We start from the raw sequence: 6798 nt of genomic DNA on the forward strand, positions 1-6798 counted from the left end.
TTTTCAAAAGCTTTCTTTCAGCTCATATGAGTGATTTGCACACCAGTGTAAAGTCATTGCTCTCTCAGCAATAACATTCCTGTAAACTGGTATTAATGTCAAATTTATACTTGTAAAAGAATGCAAACTTAAAGAATAAATGACAGGCACTGATTTAATTTCTTATCATGCATATATTTGCATAAGACTTACAGATTAATAAATGAGACATAGCTCATGTGTAAATCAATAGCTGCCCTCCTTGTACAGTGTAAACTTCATTATTCATGGTCTTACACTATGTTGAATGAAACATTAAAGATACAAGTAAAACTGCTGTGGATTGCCTTAAAGGACACAGGGAAGGTCATCATCCTAGAAAGAAAAAAAAAAAAAAAGAACAGGGAGGCAGAGCATTTCATGAATTCCACTGTGTTCTTCTCTCCATTCCTTTACATTATTTTCCCTGTTCCCAATTCTGCCAGAATGAGATGAGAGCACCTCAAAAGGTCACATTGCAAGGTGTTACAAGTATAGGTTTGTAAAAGTATGAGAAAAGAATACTTACTTTACAGGCACGAGTTCCTTCTAATTTATAGCATCACTAAGCTATTTCCTTAAGTTGAAGACTCACATGAAGTGATCTCTTACATTTCAAGGAAAGAAAGCTTCATGAAAAACTAAAGGTAGACGTTTCCCAACTCCCCATTGAATGTTATCACTACAGACTGGTATCACTTGTATCACACAATGCATTTGTGATTGATGTTGCAGATAAAGACAACATAAGTTTAGTCCCATTCTGTTTACTCAGTCTTTACTCAAACAAGCTGCTTTATGGAATATGTAAATAGCAGCAGTCTGGTCCTCCTGGACTGGGCCGGAAGGTATCACTTCAGTCCCCATGGCCAATAGATTTGATTCCAGTGGACCAGTAGGTATAAATCTCTTAGATATTCTGATCTCCTAGATATTAGATCCAGTAGCCTTTCCCATATGAAGAAATAAATGTTCTCTCACCATCACAACAATTGTCTGCATGACCCCACATTATTGCTGGAAATATCATGGCCTTCCAGTCTCTCCCTCCCATACTAGTATGATGGGAACATATGGTGCTTGCTCATCCTTTCTTCCTTCATAATTATTATTGCTGTGTTACCTTCATAAGAGAAATGAACAGAGCTGAGGTAAATAATATCATCATACCATGTTACATACATTGACACCAAACTACAAACACTTTATTGAAGCTTCTGGGTCCAGAATCCAAAATTCTTTGTATAATGAGTTTAAATTTTTCTAGTTTTCAAGTCTACAGTAGAAGCCAGCCTACTGCATCTGGAATAGTTCCTTTAGTACTCTCTCAGTCGAGGCTTTACTCCTTCCAAGTAGAAAAATGTTACCACATCCAACTTGAAATTCATTTTTCTTCTACACAACAGGGTAAAACCAAAGTTGGTACATCCTTGGAGTTGAATTCTGGTAAAGAAAAGGCAACCAGAAGAGGTCATAGATTCTTTTGGGAACTCACTTTTTGTCCAAAAATAGGAGGTGGGAAACAGGAGAATGGTGGTGAAAAGTGAGCTGTAGAAAGAACGCAGTGGAAGCTATGAGCCCATATTGCTCGAGCCAAGAACAGAAAGCTAATGCTATGAATTTATGAAGGTAAAATGAAACCAGAAAACTTTCACCATGCCCTGCCTGATCCTATAAACCCTGGCAAGATGTACCAATCTAATCTTTTATAGTTGATAGCACTACTGGTTCTTCATAATATAAAAGAAAATAAATCTTCACAGAAAAAAAAAAAAAAAAGCTCACATAAAACTATGGTTTAACTTTTGTTTTACTTCTCAGAGACCTTTTGCTCACCCCAATTGATCTTAGCCTGATCAAATGGAAAACAAATCTCTACAGAAATAACAGAGCTTTCTGTGTTTTTATCTTATTTCTGCGCTCTCAACTTATTTGGATAAGAGGAGCGGTCAATCAGAACTGAAAAGTATTGTTTTCTGATTTTCTTCCCTCCTTCTCTATATCCCTCCAAAAGATAGAGAGTAGAAATTGTCACGAAGCGCTGAAAGATAGGAAGGGCAAAACTTCTAAGTCCTCCAGCAAAATGGAAAAGTAAAAAGAAGGTTAAAGAAAACTACTGGTAATAGCAGCAGAGAAATTCAAACATGGAGCTTTCTAAAAGGGTTTAAACATACACTCATGTCTAAAGTTAATATATTGTCTTCAGAAGAGATGGGCACAAACTGGAAGAAAAGATGCCCCATATAAATATCAGAAGCACTTATTTACTGTGCAGGTGATGGAGCACTGGCACAGATTGCCCAGAGAGGCTGTGGAATCTTTTTTGTGGAGATCTTCAGACAAGAGCAACCTACCTTGGTGTCCCTTCTTGAGCGGGTCTTAGACCAGTTGGTCTCCAGAGTTCACTGCCAACCTTTACTGTTCTACAATTCTGTGAAATGCTGTGTTCAGGAGTCTATCACTATTTATCCAGGAGACAGAACAACAAAAAATGAAAATATTGAGATGGTAGCCATGCTTATGTCATCCATAAACATCTACAGCTACATAAATGTCGGGAAACGGGATGGCAAGACTTTGCTCATTTATTCTTATCACATTCCTCACACAGCATGAATAAAAACTATAAAAGCAAGCAGAAAATCTTTCTTCTGGGAGAATTACTAGACTGTGCATTAAGAGAAACCTCACACAGGATCTGAAAAACATAACACTAGAAAATAAGGAAATAAGAGAACAATAATATAGCACCACAGGTGTCAAAGCAGGAGCAAAATTAGGATCTAGGCACCTGAAAAAATAAAAAAAAAAATTAACTCACTAGAGCCTACACATGCATACACAACTATCCTTGCAGAATACCATTGCTACTCAAATAAACCAGAATTGCAACAGAAAGGTGAATAGTGAAGTACACAGTCTGACAGATCTTGTTCCAGTTGAGATGTCATAAGGTTCTCTGAGAAAATAATACATATATCTTTTTATTCTATATTTCTAATGGTTATTTTTCTATTGTTTTTCAGCAACAACAAAAGCAAAAACACTGGAAAACTGTACTGAACAGCAAACTAAAACATGCCTGAGGCAACAGACAGCTTTTTAAACTTCCATCTCACTAGTGTCTGTCTATATGAATAATGTCACCATGTCACTGCCTTTCCTGCATTGTTACAGTATATTCTTTCCCCACTTTTATTATGCTATTCTATTTCAACTTGATGAATTATCCATATTACTATTTTTTGAGAAACGTTCCCTCTAGGGATGGACACACTTAGTTTAGAAAGTTTCCAGCAGAATAAAAGGAAAAGGGAAAAAGAAAAAGAAACTTCCACATCTCCACTGTTTTAAAACTTCCCTTGGGAGAAGGACATAATTATCCTCATTCTGCCATTGACAGCCAATTCTTAGCAGAAACAGCATATTTAGGGCAATGAAAATCAATAGTACTAAGAAGTGATGCATGGACAAACTAGACATAAGGAAAAAAGAGTTTGTCAGCAAAGACCAAGAATGGGAAGCAGGAAACACAAGATGGGGTCTTTGCTAAACAGTTTCATTGGCATTAAGGTTTATTTCTCTTTTCTTTGCTGTTCCACAAGTGATGTGCTTAATCATTCAACCAAAGAGAACAGGCTCAGTAACAACCTCTTTGAAACTAGTGAGAAATAACTTGCCCCACAGCAGCCATTAGCAGATAAGGCATGTTTGCTCTAGGTTATGTAGTAAAGCAGATTTTGTGTCTGACAGAAACAAATTTGAGTTCAAAAATCTGTGATTCCATGAATAAAGCTTTCAGTTCATCTTTATCACTGATATGAGGGAGGGAAAAACACTCTCTAAGTTACTTTATGTTTCTAGGTAGAGTTGCTAGTAGATTTTGTTATGTTTCTCCATTACAGCAGACTCCACAGGCCACATAAGCATAGTTTAGCTTGTTTGCCATTTTCACAGCAGCCCATACTTCCACATGAATATGGAAATCCATTTCCATGGCATCAACCTTCAATATAAATTAAAGACTAAACATGTAGGCTTCTGTTCTGTTGGGTTACTGCAGACATGCTTTTATGCTCAGAAACCTGTTTTGTCACCACTGTAGTTTTGGACAAGGACACCTTGAAGGTATTTTTGATACAAAACAGAAATCATGCCGGGAAAATAAGTTCCACTATTTGAGCCGATTTTCAAATAAATCTGTAAGTAATTATACATACATTCTGCTACTGTGGAAATTTTTCTAAGACTAATCAGTCCTCAAGGATCCATAAGTCAACTTTAATATATAGGATGTTGGCAGCACAAAGCATCCTTCTTACCATCACTAATTGCTTCTAAATAAGCATTAATACTTGACATTTATAAGTGCCTATTTGTTTAGAATTAGAAATAACTTCCTATATGTATGCATGTTCTGCTAGCACGTAAAGTATTCCACAAACAGTCTTCAAAATTTCACATAAAACACACACACGCAAAAAAAAGACAAAATAGTAATGCTAATATTTTTCATTTTAAAAAACAGCTTATTTCTGTATATGCCTAAAGGATATGATCAACCTAAAAGGCATGTAGATAAGAAGACTATAAAATTTAAACTGATATGCAAGAGCATGTGAGGTCCTGCAAACTGCTACAACAGCTCTTTCTGAAGACCAACATGATTCAGTTGGACTTGATGATCTTTGAGGTCTTTTCCAACCCAAGTATTTCTATGATTCTATGATGATAAGTTCCAGAGTGGTGGCCTAGCTATAATTATGCCTCATCATTTACTACTTTCTTCCTGACCTTTCCTTGTGCTTTTAATTTCCCTTGTTCCTCTGGGGAAATTGTATAGTTATCTATTCATCTCAAAATGGATCCATTGAGTTCTCCATGGACTTGGGTATGGCTGCGGCAATAACTACACAAATACGATTTCTCAAATGACTTTTGTATAAAAAGCAGTGCTCATGAAGGTTTTCCATTCCCTCATTGAGAGAAGATGTTTGCAAGTGTCTTAGCTACACATACTGCTTCTTACAAAACCACGGGTGTAGGTCACTTCTAGGACAATATGAGGGACCCCAGGAAAGTCTAAAGTAGGGAAATAATAGTCATCACATCATCTAGCTTCTTCTCAAAGAGGCACATCTTGAATGTTCGTTGTTGAGCATGCTATATTTTATAATAGAACAGCAGAATCTCACCAGCATTTTGATCCTTGTCTTGCAAGGCCACAAAAATCTCTCATGATCAGAGAGAACCAGAGCTAAAACCTGCTTTAGTAAGACAACTCTTCAGTCCCTCATATTTATCAACATTCATGACTTTGAAAATACATTTGAATTTAAGAATAATACTTTCCTATTTAACTCAGGAAGTATTTTCATGCAGCCCCTTTCATTCCACACATTCAAAACACATACATATATATCCAGTTTCACACAACACTGGAAGAATAAACTGTAAACACTTTGTATCCTGGAGAAACCTTAATGCATTTGCTGCCTACAAACCTCTTCCTCACTTTTCTTAAAAATCACATTGTAAACTCCATTTCCTGGTATGTAACTGTATCAGCTATATACAGAAATGAACTGGAAACTGGAAGAGGGTAAATTTCAACTAGACACTAGGAAGAAGTATCTCACTAGGTGGTGAGATACTGAAACAAGTTGCGCAGAGATGTTCTGGATGCCCCCTACCAGAAGCAGTCAAGGCTGGATGGAGCTTTGAGCAACGTGGTCTAAAGGGAGGTGTCCTTGCCTATATCAGGTATGCTGGAACTAGATGATCCTAAAGGTCCCTTCCAACCATAACCGTTCTATGATTCTGTGACATCAGAAGTCCTTCTGCTGACATCAAGCAGGGAATTCAACAAACTTGGCAGTAGTCTATAAAATATATACGTGCGCATAGACTTTGATAATGGCCATTAGCATCCAGCTTAAAATTGTTTATAGGATGGTCACTGGAGCAAATACCACTGTTCTTTAGCTTAAAATTGTTTATAGGATGGTCACTGGAGCAAATACCACTGTTCTTTGCACTATATGACTTGATCCACATCTGAAAGTGGTTTCATTTAAACAAGGGGTTTTTTTGTTTGGTTTTATTTTGGGCCATCACCTCAAACAATAGCTTCAAGCAGATTTTTTCCAATGTATGTTAAAAAACAGCCTATCATGTATATAAGACGAAGCAGTACAACAAACACAGTAAAGATATTGCACAGGTTCATCTTCTTTCTTGAACATACAATAATCATTAGTGTCTTTGAACGGAAGGGAGGAGATTACACAATTTGGAAGAGGTTCACACATCACCATCAGAACTCTTTATCACATCCCTATGATTTTTTTTTTTTAAACAGACGTTTTCTTGGGATGAGAAATTATTATGCAATTTAATGTGCTTACTCATTATTGCCTTAAAAGGATTATCACATTCTTAGCTGAGAGCTTCATTATATGCTATCTTGACTCCCTTACTCTAAGTACCCTTATTTTTCACAGAGCGGAAAAAGAAAGTTTAGAAGGATTTTATGTTGTGTGTTTTTCCCTGCTGTTGTTTTCCTTACCAAGATGTCTGATTAAAGACTGGATGCTGAAATATGTTGAAATATCTCTGGCCAGAGCCCAACTCCAGCTGGGATTGGTCTGTTCTTAGTTGGAAGGCTACTTGCTTGAGTACTGGCAATCCTTGGTTTTTGTTGATGTTTATTTTTTCCACACCATAACTTTCCCCTTTCAACTCTATATTCAGTAGCTACATCCATTCTCTTTTGATCCA

The 6798-nt window shown here is 36.7% G+C and overlaps 1 long non-coding RNA gene across 1 annotated transcript; it reads right to left on the reverse strand.

Moving 5' to 3' along the window:
- Positions 1–1192: 1192 nt before the first annotated feature.
- LOC107312087 lies at positions 1193–5820 on the reverse strand. The gene is made up of 3 exons (XR_001554386.1): positions 5712–5820; positions 2373–2479; positions 1193–1461 (listed from the first exon to the last, which is right to left on the reverse strand). It is a non-coding gene; the product is annotated as an uncharacterized LOC107312087 (long non-coding RNA).
- Positions 5821–6798: the final 978 nt, after the last annotated feature.

Source organism: Coturnix japonica, chromosome 3, assembly GCF_001577835.2.
Source record: "Coturnix japonica isolate 7356 chromosome 3, Coturnix japonica 2.1, whole genome shotgun sequence".
Lineage (NCBI taxonomy): Eukaryota > Metazoa > Chordata > Aves > Galliformes > Phasianidae > Coturnix > Coturnix japonica.